General features: G+C 42.7%; 1 long non-coding RNA gene across 1 annotated transcript; it reads right to left on the bottom strand.

The window, feature by feature from the left end:
* Nucleotides 1-7,341: 7,341 nt before the first annotated feature.
* Nucleotides 7,342-16,591, bottom strand: LOC118287057. The gene is made up of 3 exons (XR_007029838.1): nt 15,853-16,591; nt 15,125-15,196; nt 7,342-7,406 (listed from the first exon to the last, which is right to left on the bottom strand). It is a non-coding gene; the product is annotated as an uncharacterized LOC118287057 (long non-coding RNA).

Below are 16,591 nucleotides of genomic sequence, written 5' to 3'. Positions count from 1 at the left end.
AGGGCAATCAAATTTGGAGCATCTTCTCGCTGGCTACTGTTTATTACACTGGACCATGCAAGCTCCATTGCTCCCCCTCAGCCTCGCATATACGTTCATTTCACTCACAAACCACAGTACGTTCTACTTTCAAGCACATACAGCACACATATTCACTCATTCTTATATTTTCATTTCCACATATCAGTGCATACAATTTCACGCTGAAAGCACAACACTTTTCCAACGAGTCCTCTAACTCATATAGGAGCGAATACGTCGTTTGTTCATGCACTCTGCTACGACTAAAATCGACCGTTTCCTCAATCAGCGCCTCTACAGGTGACGGGAGGTGCGCCACAAATACTTTCCGCCCCAGAGCATTGTGGGGTTTTGTATGTTTGCTTAACTCAACGCATCGTTCAGCTTATAAAGGTAAGTAGTCGGGAAAATGGTGAAAACCATTTGAGCGCAATAGAATAGAAATATATATTGTATAGTACTTTTCTCTAATGTACGTGTTGTATATTTTCATTCACAGATTTATACATTTTACACTTTATTCTACCATGCGTATAGTCTCTTATAACGGTTCAATTTAGTTCGAAACGTGACTGGAACACACTGCATCTGAAACATCTGGAACATCTGTCTGAGAAAGAACAGCATCGGTGCTGGGATTAATTTCATCAGCAGTGTATCGACAGGCGAGCGCATCAGGTCTGACGTTATGTGGGGCGATGATTGAACCTGATGAAAAACGAGCTTGAAGGGAATTCAATCGTTTTGCAGGTTGGCTGTAGGCAGGGCTTCAAAGATCTGTCCACACCACCGACGGCTTTCCTGCCCGTTCTTTGAGCGCAAGAAACTGGTAAGAAACGAGTGTAATTCAGTGCCAAAACGTTGTTCCGTTTCCCACATCATAACTCCATTCTGCAGGGGAAAGCCCTTGGGAAACGTAGGCATTGTTTTAAATCTCAAGATTTAATAAAGACCCAAAACCTAGGGGAGCTGTCAACACTTTGGAGTGCTCGTACGAGTGTCTTCATTATAGTTCCCAAGCCTGGTAAATGGTTCCGCCCCGTTTGCCTCCGTCAAGTCAAAGCTCAGTGCAACATTTCAAGGTCCCTTCAGAATCCTTTCATGTTCCCTTTTGATGCCGCTATTGCTGTTGTACATGCGTCTCATTGCCTCCGTACACTCTGACGGTCTGCCTCGTTTTGATCGAGGTCAAGTCCCTGAATGAATCCCTCTCGCTGTTACACCATTATATTCCCATTCACTTTGAACTGCTGTAATGGTGAATGGAGTTGATTTATATGGCACTTCCCTTAACGACCACTCAATGTGTTTTACACACACTTTCATACAGTGCTTCTATATATACTGTAGCACTGCTCCACTCATACATCCCATTGACAGCACAGAAGTGGGTCGAGGGGTCGGCATCTTGCCCATGAACAATGTCATACGAACATGAGGGGCTTGGGATCGTACCACCGACCAACTGATTAGTGGACCCGTTGAACCCGCCACAATCAATCATTATCAATCACAATCATTATGTTCGTCCAGTTAAACTTCAGCTCTTATTATTTTATATAAGTGGCCAAATTCAGTCTTCATATCCTTCGACCAAATCAGTCACACAAAAGAAAATCGGGTCGCAAAATCGCTTATTTATAATTCTGTCGAACGTGTCAACGTGTGACGAGGACAAATCAGCCCCGAGATGAGTGTCGCCGTGAATGAGTCTGGCAGCACGTCGGCATGACAAGCTCTGGAACAGTCGCAGTGGAACAAACTGATTAATGGCTACATGTGAAGTGAAAAGCAGATGCGCTGTCAAAACTTGTCGGACACGTTTTTTTAAGGCTGTGAAGTGAAGGCAGTCGATGTCATTTTACCTTTGACCGTACAATACAGTCGAGGGGCACAAGTGTGTGAGCACAGACATTCATTTCACCTCTCTTCCTTGGCTCTGCACACACACACACACACACACACACACACACACACACACACACACTTAATTAGCTATTAATGACTTAATCCGTTGCCTTGTTATGGTATTAGTGTGTGTGTCAGAGGGGTCACCGTGCGCTCTCCTTTGCCTGACAAGACATATATTAATTTCATATAGTTGCATGTTAATTTTGCTCCACGTCTACGACTGGGATTACACTTGCTATCCTTCAAAAGATGAGTAGCCCCCAACCATGCCAGGAGAGTGGCCGCCAGGGAGACGGTAGTAAATCAGTTTTGACAGAGGCATCTCTTCAGGATCAGCCCCCCCCCCCCCCCCCCCCCCCCCCCCCCCCCCCCCACCCCCCTGCATGTGACAGGTGAACCCAAGCATCCTTGGTGGATAATGACAGACATTCATCCTTAGCCGCCGTGTTAGCGCCGACTACCTCTGAGCACGCCTGAGTCTCGGTGCATCTAGAAAACACGGCGCTGGACACCGCGTCCTCCCCGTCAGACCCTCATCAGCCAGCTAATTGGTCCCCAATCAATTAAGGAGTCTCTGGCTGCTGTCAAGCACAGTGGATCACCCCCGATAGAGCAGACTGCAGGCAATCAGCCTCAGGCAGAGAGGGATGCAGCTGTGTGAGGATACGTGTGTGAACATAATATCTGCTGCGTACGGCCTCCACTGCCTTTCGCATGAAAAAAAGAAAGAAAGAAAGAAAAGATATGTTTGCGTATAATCACGTGCCTGAATGCTTCTGGGCAGGAAAACCAATTCCCTCATGCTTAGTTTAAGCAATTACACATTTTGTTTTGTTTACAGCTTGGAAAATATCTCGAAGACCCTACCTTTACTTCCCTAATGTGGAACACATTGTTGGTGAGTGACATAACATGGTGAGGGATCGCTTCAAATTGTTAACCAATTAAATTTAAGTGAAGAAACAGAAACGCTGTTTTATTTGGTGCACACATGTGGGATTAACTATAACCCACTGGCACAGCGTGAGGTCTTCTCTAACTAAACAAGGTTATTCATATCAGAGCTTGACGTAGGTGCCGTGTGTGGAGCCAATAAACTAGAGACATGCAGGAAATCAGACAAACCATATTGAATATACAGCAACAAAACTGTTGTTTTGTGTATATATTTTATTTTCATTTATTTAATCAAACATCGACTTTATATTGGATGAAACCATAATCCTGCTGTACAAACATGGGTCACCTTGTCTGCCATATGCATAAAGTCAGTTGGGCAGTTATCCATTACATTTATAAAGAGCATCCAAATTTGTCTTTACATTTCTTGTAATGGTAGTGAACAACTTACTATATATAATTCATAGATACTCACTATATGAGTAACACAGTCCCGTACAATATTACCACTAGGGCCTACAAAATCATAGAATAAAATCAACACATTTCTGGCACAGTCAAAAACTAAACATTTTAAGAATAGGACCTGACGGCCCTCTCCACAAAACTGAGTCATGCGATCAATCATGTTGTGAATCATTTTCTTTTTGCGAAAAGATAACCCTGTTGAAGATCTTATTATAAAGCTCCTGACGTCTCCTGAAGATGGACTAAAATGCCCATTCTTGGTCTTTGCTAAGCCCAGACAAAAATGTCAATACTTTTGGCACCAAATGTTGTAGCGAACGGATAAAACTAAAATATGTTTTGTCGACTGAAGCCAGACAAAAATGTTTTTTTGACTAGGACAATGAGTTTTAGTTGAATGAAAAATTGACTGAAAATAGAAAGGACCAGATTGAATTTGTTGTTAGGGCTCATTTTAAAAAACATTTTTTTTGCCTACCAAGGTAACATTTCTGTCTGATTTTACGTAATCATTTTTCATGATGCTTTTTGAGATATTACCACAGTGGCCAACCTATCTTTATGTTGACTTGATTGGCAAGAATTGACAAAAAAAAGGACATAAAAATCTGGATAAATGGCAAGTTAATGAATAGTTTAATGTGGGTTCCCGACTGAGTCAGTCTCACAAGTTGGCGTAGGATAAATCCTATGCAACATTCAACCTATATCTTCATGTACATATTGAGTTTTCTTAATTTTACGCACAGAAATTAAGTTTAGGGTATATTGTATATGACCTCCACCAAAAAATGTTTACAGTGAAAGAAAGAAGTTCAACATGCTACATGCTACCAGATTTCTACTTAATCCAAACTGACTTCCTTAAAGCTCATGCATATTTTGCGTTGTCATTTCACTCCCAGGGTTCACATACATACTATGTCTCTCTCTGACACACATGCACACATACAGAACATGTGCACAAGCAAGACAGAGTCTGTCAGCATGGAAAATAGCTACTTATAGCCTGCTGTCGCCGGATCTGATTACACCCAGTTAAATTTAGATGTCAGACATCAATCAGGTGCATCACCAGGGCACAGAACATTGGTCGGTCTGACTTTTATTCAAAAGTCAGAGGAAGGAAACAATGACTGCAGACTGAAGGGCAGAACTTGCAGTGCCCATGGAGCTCACCGCCACTGTGTGACGAAAATGTCCCAATTCTTTTGATAATTGAAACACTGGAGGGACAGGGAGAGGAAACGATGCCGTACGCTGATGATGTGCTGATGATATGCATTAGTTTTCAAGCGGCCGCCCTGAATTAGCATGAATTGCATAGTACATGCTCTACATCATGTAAAACAGCAGCAGTATCATAGAACCCCTCAAGGGCGTCATTGGGGCTGATGCTCATGGGAAGCAGCAGTCCTCTGCACCTCTGAAGACTACTGCAACCTCGTGGCACTTCTATATTAACTATTGATCAAATAATGAATGTATAATGTTGAAGACATTTTTGCATTTAGTTTAGTCTAATTATTCTAATCTTTGCCTGCAAATTCTAAGTTTGCAGGGAGCAGGCAGCAACAAAGCTCTAAAACCCCACTGTGCTGTACACTACCAACCCAGCGCCAAAGGGCAGAGTGAGTTTTTTGCAACAAGCAAGTGAACAGAGCATTTAGCCTCATTTAGCTGCCATAGAGCCACAGAAGATATTCCCCTCCGAAATTGATGGAGAGCAAAACCAGGAGCTCCGAGTAGAGTAAATGTACGATCTTGTCTCAGTCCGCAGAATTGTGTGAAAGACTTTAAGAACTCTTTGCACTCTTGTGAACTTTATCATGTAATATTTCTGTGATTGCCCTTCCTTGTATGTCTTGGTTTATGTGAAGGTACTTTCTTGTCATCCCTTGTGTCGTGTCCATCTCAAGGTTAATTTTTTTTTCGTGTTTTATTTTGTAATTCACTTCCTGTGCTCTCCTGTGTCTGGTTTTCCAGTGTTTTGGTTTTGGATCTTCTCAATTTTATTTTGAGTTTATTTTTCCTAGCAGAGGACCAGAGGTCAACCTCCAAACCTTAACAGATCTCATCAGTTGGAGTATAGGCACGTGCCTTTTAGGCTATTGCTAGTGGGTTTATCACTTGCGCGACCACACAACACTAAACATACTCATAAGTCCACGTCCACCTGTCAGGTGGGCCCCTCCTCAGTCTCACCTAGAGTACAATTTAGACTCAGAATGGACAATTAGCTCCCAAGAACAGCTTTTCTTGAGCCATTTCAGGAGCCCACGCAGGGGGCGTCGCTGGAAGGATGTAACCAATGCCACACGGGGTCTGTCCAGTACCACAAGCGAAAAGAACAGACCTACCTCAATCGACAAATCCATAACCACTCCACACCCTGTTGCTGCGTAATGTGTAACAATGAACCGCAGGACCTCATGTGCGCCTCAATGGCGCAGATAATTAGACTGAAAAACATTCTTCCTGATCAGGTAAAGACTGGGAACTGCTGCTGCAAGACAGTGGAAACGCACGTTACACATTGTTAGAGACTTTAGGGAGGAGCACAGTATGAAGGCAGACCGACAGGAAGGAGGGCGCACAATAAAAATGCCCAATCAGTCTTACAAAACACTCAAAGTCATACAGAAATGGGAGACATTTGCTGCAGACAAAAATGGATGAAAGAGCAGTGGGGAGGCTAAGAGGCTGCAGCAAAAATGTCTTCCACTGCTATCCTTCCGCGCAGAGCCCTGGAGGATGAAATTCCCTCGGTGGAGTGTTCCCTGATGCTCTCCGGGGGGAACCTTGCCAGAGGGAGAGATATGCCTGTGAAATAGCTTTACACAGCTAGTGTGACAGATGCTGCGCAGACAGAGGAGGCCGCTGAGATTTATCTCTGCGGTGAACAAACAGGTGCTGGGAGCCAAGGTACCGGTAGCCGCTGAATCCCCCGGAATGAGGAGCGCAGGAATTTCAGTGTTTCCAGATTAGGGAAATGTGCATCTTTTGGATCCATGGAAGTGAACAAGTCGCCCTGGTGACCTGTCATCATTAGCATTGCCACGCCGTGTGTAGCCCGGATGGAGCGCATCAAAATAGGATGCTGCCGCAGTGTTTCTGCTTTAACAGCACTGAGCTGCAGGTGTATTTTCAGAGTTTTTGTGCTCTGAAAGGTGTCACAAGCGCTGAAGTAAAACCAAAATGTCCTCGTCCATCGCGCTTCATATGCATGGGAAGGGCCAACCACTTCACAGGGATTCATGTGCACTAACACACACACAACACACACAGAACTGTGTTTCCTTTCTCTGCTCAGGACGCCATCATTCTAGCATACCTTTGCATTGACAGTGCTATGTAAATGCAGGTCAGATTGTCATATGAATAGGATTAGAGTACAGTTAGTGCAAAAGTGTTTAGCAGGACAAATAATGATGGATTAACTACTGTAGGACTCTTAAGTTACTCTATTTAAGTAAGTTGGTTAATTTGCATGAAGAAACGCACTTAGGTTTAACATTGAGCATATGTCATATACATGTTTAGGGTATCTGTGGCTATATAATGATATGTATGTACAGTACAATGATTTAGTATTGCAGTGTCGTGTCACAGGAGTTCGCAGGCTGATGTTCATGAGTGTGATGGGAAAGGAATAGAAACTATTATTATTCCTGATTGTTTTCACTTCGGACAGAGCCAGGCTCAAAACATACACAGTGTGATTTACTGTAACAGATGGAGGGAGAGTTAACCACAGTTAACAGGAATCTGGTGATGTGGAAGTTATTAACAATAGGATCAGAAAATGTTTTGCATTCTAATCAATTGCTTTTGTTTAAAGATAAGCTCTACAGGGCATAATCCGTGCAAAACATCATCTAATGCATCTAATAGAGGAAGGGGGTAATGTAGAAGAAAATGGTTACTTACAGCAGAATAGATCATCACAGAATCTGATAACAGGAGATTAAGAGACGAGACCCAAACTGAGAAACTGTTTGTGTGTGTTTGTGTGTGTGTGTGTGTAGGGGGGGTTGTCTTACTTTACAGAAGAAGTAGTCATCTTTATGTCAATCTCCCTCTTTTCTTCCTCTGCACTGCCGGCACTTTTACCAAAGACAACATTTGTCAAATGTTAAGGTATGTCTGTGACATAAAAGGTATACCAGCCAGAAAGATGCACCTATAACAATATCCATAATTTGGGGTTTTGGCTCCCAGAGAATTGTTCCACTACAACTAAGCTACTGTCTTCTTACAAATTGTCCTCCAAGACTTGGGGCTGGTTCAGGATAAATCTCATCAGTGGATAGATGAGTTCTGATTTAAGTTCTTGCTCTGGTCGCTGTCTCCCTCAAAGACTTGGCATTCCGACCGCCCTCCCATTTGAGCACACCCCCAGCTCTAAAGATGAATTTACATGTAAAAGGAAACACATTTTCAAAAACGGTGTGGCCGCGGTAATGTGTGAAATTTCTGATTGATTTAAGTTTTCACTCAGCGAGACGAGTCGCCCTCGGCCCGAGCCGTGGAAAGCAGTGGTGCAACGCGTTACGTCACAACACGTTGGCATAAGGTTGCGTCACCGTTCCCATGTATGAATGGCCGCCTTTTAAATATTAACAGCTCAGCAGGTGACATCAGGCTCCCATGCCAAGTCCCATTCAGAATGAATAGTTGTCTATTGCTGTACCAGCTTTTGAGACTATCTGTACTAGGTGTAATATGTACCATGTTCAACAATAGACTGTATTTAAAGATGTACCTCCCCAAAAGTGAAGTGAAACCATCCAGATCACCTCCTGGTGACTAACTCCAGTACAGGTGAAAGTTTAATTTTGATTTGTTCGTTTAAAATCGAGGTGGAATATCACAATCAACAGCTGATGATACGAACAGGAGAAAGGGGAGATGCCAACTTTATACACAGTGCATGTGTTCAACAAAGCACAAAATAAAAGATCTGAGGCTGACTCACCTGGATTGGATCTTCAACCAGAGTTGTGAACACATTTAATTGTGTGACCAACCGACAGGTGTAAACTAATGTTAATTGTAAGTATTTGTGGTAAATGAATCCACCAGCATGGTTTTCTTGTGAAATATGATGTATTACTAAATTTGGAAATGTCCATCAGCTATCACAGACCACTACAGAATTGCACAAAGGCCCAACCATAAACTGTATACAAAAGATGGACGTAGTTCCAGAAAGTGAAACCGATGCCTGAAGCTTGTATTATCCTGAATGATCAGCAGAGGGCGACTCTACTGGTTGCCAAAAGAAGTCACTTTGTGTATAAGTCTATGAGAAAAAGGCTCTACTTCTCACTTGATCTGCAACGTCAGTAAACATTGTCCTGAGAAGTTCATGCTTCGGTCTCTCGTTGCAGGTCTTCTTCGATACAGCATGATGTTCATTTAGTAAATTATGGTCCCATCTAGGGTAAAATAGACGATAAGGCACCGTATGCATTGGGACATGGTCCGTGGATAAAGTGTCGGTGACAGCTGGGGCAATGTGGGTGCAGGTCGCAGGTGTTGGTGGACGTGCAGTGGACTCAGAGGGCTCTGATGTCAGGCCCACCACCTGCTCCTCTAAATACGGTCACTTCTGGTGTTTTAGAAAAAATTACAAGATGGCGCTGACCAAATTGTCAAACTCAAGGCTTCAAAACGACCGTTCACAAACCAATGGGTGGCCACTTATTGCCCAATATCTCAACCTGTGGTTTATATTCTAATGCAAAACAGGTTTTCAATACCAGCATGGACACTATTATCAGTTAATCTCCGACGGACAGGTGTGGAACAAACGTGTCACCTTATCTGACTCCCTCTGAATTAAGTCCTAATCACAGTTGACACGCTAGGCGTGATGCACATCTTAAATTCGTGTTGTAGCCGGCATTCTCTCAGTACATGCCAAGTTTCCGTTACTTGTCTATTCCATAAATTATCCACCGAGGACCTATCTGACTGCGGGGTCAGCCAGGGTAGCATTTACATCAATGGAGGGGCACTGGAGCAGCTCTCTGTTTAAACCGGACCCCTCCCTCAAGGAGATAACTACAGAGAGGATGTGGAAACATGAGGGGAATGATAATGACACTACACTTCAGTCCAACGTGACTGATGGTCGGGAATACAGAGAACAGCACAGGGGCACACACACACACACACACACACACACACAGAGAGAGAGAGAGAGAGAGAGAGGGAGAGAGAGAGAGAGTCATTACCTTTAATATTTAGTATAAAAGAAAGTCCATTTACATTAAAAATTTCACAAGGGGTTGTGACCCCAACTCCGCTCACTGAAACATGGAATTTTAGGATTATACCACACGACTGATCCAGGATCTCAGTGAAGAAGAGACACATTCAAAAGAAGTAATTATTCTCGTTTTCGGACTTTCCAGTCACCCGTCCAGTGACCACAAGTTGGAGGAACTCTTCTCATTTGCATGGTTTTGAAGATTCGCAGGGGTTTATTTTGATGCATGACGGAATTTATGTAAAGCTCACATTATTAGTTTGGCAAAGCTATATTCACAAGCTACTTAAAACAGCAAGGATTAAGGGAGGATTTATCATAATACATAAAATCATTTTTTTTCCCAATGCAGAGATCAGCACAGCCGATGCACCACTGCATGCTCCACTACATATTTGGCTAAATGGTGAACATAAAGGTCACTGAGGTGTGCGCAGCTGGTATCAACACGGCATAGTCATGCAACTGTAATTTGAAATACTAATTAGCGCTATCCATATAGATCAGCGCTGATAAATGAATATTTATTGAATGCAAAGCTTGGTTACAGCAAATTGATGGTTATGGACAAAACCTAAGTTGTCCAGGACCGAGCCGATTCATAATTTGCGTCTCCGTTATAATATAAGTAATGACATGCAAAATTGATTCCACATGGAGATCAGGTTAATGTGCTTCGCCATCAGAAGTTCATTAGGAGGTTATTATAATGTCCTGTCAAATGTAGTAACTACTGAAATCCAAAAAAGGTCTCGATCTCCCTCTCTTCACATAAACACAAACTTTAAATTAGACAAACACACACACACACACACATAACTATTGTTCTTTTCATATATTCTGTCAACAGACACACACACACACACACAATTGTCATCTTCAAATAACCTTGAGCGCACAGTACGAATTTCTTAGCACAAAACATATTTTTGCAGGCATTGTCTTTATTATATGGAACAGATGATAGAATTGTCTATATTGTCATTATATTAGTACAATGAAATTATGAATGGCTTCCTCGCCTTACATATATCAGAACAATAAATAAAAACAGAATCAAATCAAAAAAACAAAGACTAAGTCAGTCAGTAGCAGCAATTTTCAAAATGTTCACAGAATGTGCAAAAGAAATGTTTATAAAGTGTGCAAAAATGTATATTTACAAAGATAGTGGAATTTTTTTTAAACTGTAGTGAAGTCGTGTCCCACACGTACAAGTACAGTCTGCTGGCATGTATGGTGTCAAGGTTAGGGAGCTCAAGCCCGACGGTATGCTGCGGGCTGACTTCACCACCCTGCGCATGGTCCCTGCGCTCAGCAGCTGTGCAGCTGGCATACCACATAGTTAAGCCGTTGTTTAAGATGCCCTAATCTATATATTATATATTATATATTAATTAGTTGGTGGAGCTAATTCTCCAGTCAGATTCTATTGGACCACTACAGAAAAAGAGGACGCAACAAGATGATGTAACAAACAGTGCCACAGTTTAAAGTAGGCTCCAGTCTCCTCATTGCTCCGCACAGATCTTATATTTCTTGCCTCCATTTTTCACTATCCAGGGGACGTATCAGTCACATGCTTCATGTACATCATGATTAATTCACGGAGTCTATTTCCGCTTTGATTTTATCATACGCCAACTTTTCTCTCAGCCAAGTAAGTCAGGATTTTATTAATTGAATGTTCGTCACAGCAAACGCGTTCACTGAAATCCCCCAAATAAGGTTTGCGTTTTTCTCATATATACCGGTAATCTTTTTTTTCTTGCGAAATCATTTCTCTCTAGTTCTTATAGAGTTCACCAACAAACACACTTACATAAATACAGTGTTGTGTAAGACCGTCACATGAAGCCTTTCCATAAACTGCACGTACAAAGGATCTACGTTGGACATCCCTCCTCGTTTACTTGTGAACAATCTGAACACTCTGTATTATCTTCTCTCCAGATAATCGAGCATCTAACCTCGCTTTAAACCCCATCGCTGAGGAAAACAAGTTATCCCTGTGCGCGACTGTTCCCCCTGAGGCCACACCAGGTACGCCAACTGCTCCCGCTTATTGCATGGCTTTGTGATCATGCTTAACCATCTGTGTCCACCTCTGAATAGCTAATGCCTGAGCAAACACATTACTTAAGCCTTGTTACATGACAAATCCTCGTGTGCGTTTATTGTGTCTCCTGTGTCATGAAGTCGAATTAAACGGCAATGAATACTCCCATGGTCGGGATGAAACGGGTTGAACATACTGTAATGGCGGCAGTATAATGGCACGTTGTAGCACATCTGCAATCAATGGCTTATTTCCATCCAAGCTATTGATCCTATGCACCGTTGGGGCATTATGATAATGACAACGTCAAAGGACTGGTGAGGTTATCGGGTAATATGAAGAATGGAGTCCTAGAATTCCCAGGTGGAGCCAAGTTCTCCTCGCTGTGTCATACTTATAATAGTATTTAATCATTTCACTCACGCAGACAATCTACTATTTTAAACAGAGCTATTACTGGAATCGGCAAGTTCACTGTGTCTTAACTTTCGTGTTGAGGTGCAGTCGAATCCAAATGTTGACTGGCTGAATAGTAATTTATTTTTGCTTTTCCATATACGTAATTTTTTCGAAGCCAAGCAATTTTTACAGTTCATTTTAATGTGGGGCAAGAGACAGTCTCCAAATTGCCACGCTCTACTACGGGTCAACATATTTAGAGCATGTTTGTCACCTCGGCTCAGTGTCTTGCTGTACACTGTCCATCCACTAAGTCCTCTTAAGATATACCATGAAGTCTGAAGTTCATTGAGGAAGATTGCAGGGTTGAATGCGCTGATAAACAGCCATTTATTTAGTAGTAATAGTGTAAGTATAGTCTTACAGAAACTATGATTATACACTGAAGTCATTTGAAAACAGCATTGTAATTTATCTACACCTCAGTTTTGGAGATTTTTTTTCAACTTGTGCCATGTATGGCAAAGGATTTTGGGTCACGTCTACCAACCTTAAAGGGCCAGTAAGCGATTTTAAAGCAACGTTTTGTAAATATGTGAATATTTCCTCACGGTCCACTAGGTGTCCGTCCTGTGTGTACGCCCAAAAAAGTCCAGCTCAGCTCAGGCTCTGTGAATGGAAAAAAAATGGTGCAGACCGCACCTCACACATCTCTCATCGACACAGAAAAATCCAACAACAACAAAGAGAGAGAGACGACCTTTCTCCTGAATCGCGCACTGCCCCTTCACGTCGGCAGGTACAATGGATCAATATGATAGAAACATTTGACAGCATTCCCTTACACCATATGCTTTAGGTGCTTGTAATATTCATATTGCATTTACAGTATTAAACATAAGGTAAACTACAATTTGACTTGAATAGAACTTTCTCTCAACTCCTGGCTGAGATTATTTTTGGGTGATTCACAGTGATCACAGGTTCAGCGAGTGGAAGGTTGCTAAGACATTCACAGCGAAGCTTCTCTATTGCAGAGAGGAAAAAGTGACTGGCAGTTCACTCTGCGTTGTCAACAAATAAACCTGAAAAGCCTCTACAAGGAGGGTTAATGCGGTCTCTTACTGATCGACCCGAGGGGAGTCTGCATCTCTGAGACAAGAAGACAGGCACACTCCCTCTAACTCACAACCAAGATGCTTTTCTATAAATTATTCCATTTCATCACCCATCAAGCTCAGAAATCTTCCTCACTCCTCATCATAGAAAGCACAAAGAGGACTTATAATGCTCTTTGCCTCGATTTAAAATGCCCAATCACTGTTCAGTCAGTTGGGGATTTGGGACGCTCACAATGTTTCGACTTCTGCTTGAAGCCTCTTTCACTGTTTCCTCATTGATTTTGAGACAGACGTGTTTACCAACCAAGGGGCCGGGGGACGCAGGCGTGAAAAGAAAATGATCGGACCGGCAGTTCTCTCCAATCAGTGTAGAGTTTAGAAATACAGGTAGCGTGAACTCTTGGTTACACCGTGGTGATGATGAGGTCAAATTGCATTAATCAAATCAGACAGGAGAGGCGACACAGATTTCCTTCGACGTGTGGCCATGAGCAACGAAACCTCCGCTCGGTGAGTCAGGACCTACAGAAACAATAAGTTCTCACATGAGTACATCATCAAAGGTGCGAAGAGCCTTTACTTTTTATTTTATTCATTCATGTTGAGCAATATATGACAAATCAATATTCCTGACAACCCTTTCAAGAATTGTTTCCCTCCAAACATGGCCTGTTGGTGTTTTGAAAGGCCAGCCATGCAGTCATTTGCCTCGAGCACAGCAGTCACTTCTTCCATTCCAGTAAACAGTAGTGATTCCTCAGAGTAGCATTGCCAGAGACACAATCCAGATAACAAATAAAACATACAGAGGGGGACCCCCTCGGGGGCTGGAGGAACACAAAATGTCCCTGCTGCTCGTCCATAGGCTGGAAGACACTTGGGACACAAAGGATTTGAGGAAAGAGTGTATCTGTGATTCAGAACTCCGCGGGCGTGTTCAGTGTTCACATCACGGATAGTCTCACAATGAGTCAACACAGCGAGATCAAAGTCTGGAGAACATCCACCGGAGAATCAACCGTGGTATGGAAAGTTCAACCCGGGGAGTTTGTGACAAAGTACAGCATAGTCAATCCTCTAGCAAACAACCTACTTGAAATATGATGTCGGGCCGAGTTCACCTGTGGCATTGCAGGACCACAACAGGCCCTTTCCAGGTAGAGAGTCGACATTGTTCAAAAGTTGTGTACTTGGGAGTTCAACTTTTGGCTTCATTAAATAGGGTGAGGCAGTACCATGTGTGAATTAGCAGTACACTCAGCCATTCTTATATTACTTTTGACCAGTAGCACAGAGAGTTACATTCACCTTACCAAGAGAATTGCACTTCAACATTAAAACACTAAAGAGACATCAGTGCCACTGCTAAATTACCAAAGGGAAACTGGTCAGATCGTGGCCAACTTAGGAGTCGTCCAAAAGTGTTTTGTAGAAACATTTTTGAGGAGGTATTATAGTACATCGCAACGGTATTCTCCACTTCTGTGTTCACATCATAAATTAAATCAAGGCCAGCGACCTATGACCTCTGCACCTCAGACAGGAGAGAAGAGATATTTCCTGTATATTCTATTTATAGACTGAATATGAAAGTGGACGTGGTCACTGGGTCCGGAAAATGAAGCCAACGAGGAAGCGCCTGAAGCCGCCTGTATTCTCTGGGATGGCCAGCAGAGGGCGACTCCACTGGTTGCAAAAATAAGTCATTTTTATAGATGTCAATAAAAAAATGACTCTACTTCTAACTCGATTTATAACGTCAGTGAACATTTTCCTGAGGAGTTTATGGTCTACATCGCTAGTTTCAAGTCTTCTCCAATACAACATGATGTTCATTTAGTGAATTGTGGTCTCATTTAGAGTAAAATAGACGATAAAGCACGGTGAGAGCGAGGATGCAGCGATACAGATACAGTACGATCAGTGCATGGTTGCAGGTGTAGGTGGGCGTACAGTGGATGAGCTCACCTCCCCTTTATGGTGGTGGCGCGCAGTAATGGAGGCGGTGCGAGTCTTCAGTCAGCAGAAAGTACAGCAGTTCTGAGAAAGCAAAAAGTACATCAAGTTGCTAGGAGGTACTCGGGTCAGCATTTGCATTATCTAAGCATTCATCTGCACCCTTGCGTCTGAAGAAACATCTGAATTATTCAAATTTAATCCAGCATTAAGAACCAAACTTAGGTTTTTGGGTAGGGGCAGTAAGGGGCAGTAAGCGATTTTAAAGCAACGTTTTATAAATATGTGAATATTTCCTCACGGTCCACTAGGTGTCCGTCCTGTGTGTGCGCCCCAAAACAATCCAGCTCAGCTCAGGCTCTGTAAATGGAATAATGCCCCTTTACTGGGAGTTACATTCTGGAGCTCACTTATTTCTTGAAGCATGTAATTTTACATTTCTCTCTCTCTTTTTTCAATGGAACAAGACATAAGAAAGGTAGGCTATTTTTTTCACTTTGGACAGAGCTAGGCTATGCGTTTCCCCTTGTTTCCAGTCCTTAAGATAAGATAAAGTAATTGTGTGATGGCTGTGGCTTCATATTGAGCATATAGAAATTACACTGGTGTGGTGAAAGCAGAAAAAAACTTTTGCCTGTCTTTCGCCTCAACGTTTTTTTTCTTGTTCTTTTTATCGAAGCAACACAGAGACAAGGATCGATTTGTGTGGAACTGTATCCATCTGAACATGCCAAACACACCGCTCTCTCTCTCCCTCTTTTTTCCGTCACTGTCTGACAGGCCAAGCCTGCTGCCTCGGCTGTCAATCATCAGCTGAGGTTTCTGGTTGTGTTTGAGGGGTGAGCTGTTCCTGTGTACAGAGGCAGACAAAACAAATACTGAATATCATTATGGTAACTTAGCACGCAGAGTCGACACGTGACAAGAATAGACAGGAAAGGATGCACTTTAATTTGGGATACAGTAAATCTGGAGTTGTGCGAGAACCCAAGCGCAGAAAAGTCTCAGGTTCAACACTGCACGTTGCAGTGAATCGTCTTTGCTTCGGCAAATAAGCACGGTTATATACACGTCCACGTATAACGTGGAGACACACACACACTCGTTGCCATACACAGAAGACCGCTTTAATCCAGCCAGAGATCAAGATCACTTCACAGCATGAAATCCGCTCTTCGGATGGACAACACCAAGTAGCCCCGCAGTCCCACAGCAAAAATTAAGTTCAGGAAAAGAAGAGACGCCACTTGACCAATCCGGCACGTCCACATCTACACTGTGTGTTATCTCACAATCAGGAAACGGGGCACCTTGTAAACTAAGACTCACTGATTTACTGTAGCTCTTATTGTTTACAGAAAGTGTATTGTATGGACATCAGAAATAATTAAGTGTAGGCCCTAAGAGAAAATCATATCTGACAGCCTTTTGAATGCATGGAAACATTTCCCCCTCACTGTGACCGTTGTACTGGCTCCA

This window comes from Scophthalmus maximus, chromosome 16, assembly GCF_022379125.1.
Source record: "Scophthalmus maximus strain ysfricsl-2021 chromosome 16, ASM2237912v1, whole genome shotgun sequence".
Classification (NCBI taxonomy): domain Eukaryota; kingdom Metazoa; phylum Chordata; class Actinopteri; order Pleuronectiformes; family Scophthalmidae; genus Scophthalmus; species Scophthalmus maximus.
The sequence above is the reverse complement of the archived record's forward strand: the minus strand, read 5'-3'. Positions and strand labels throughout refer to the sequence as shown.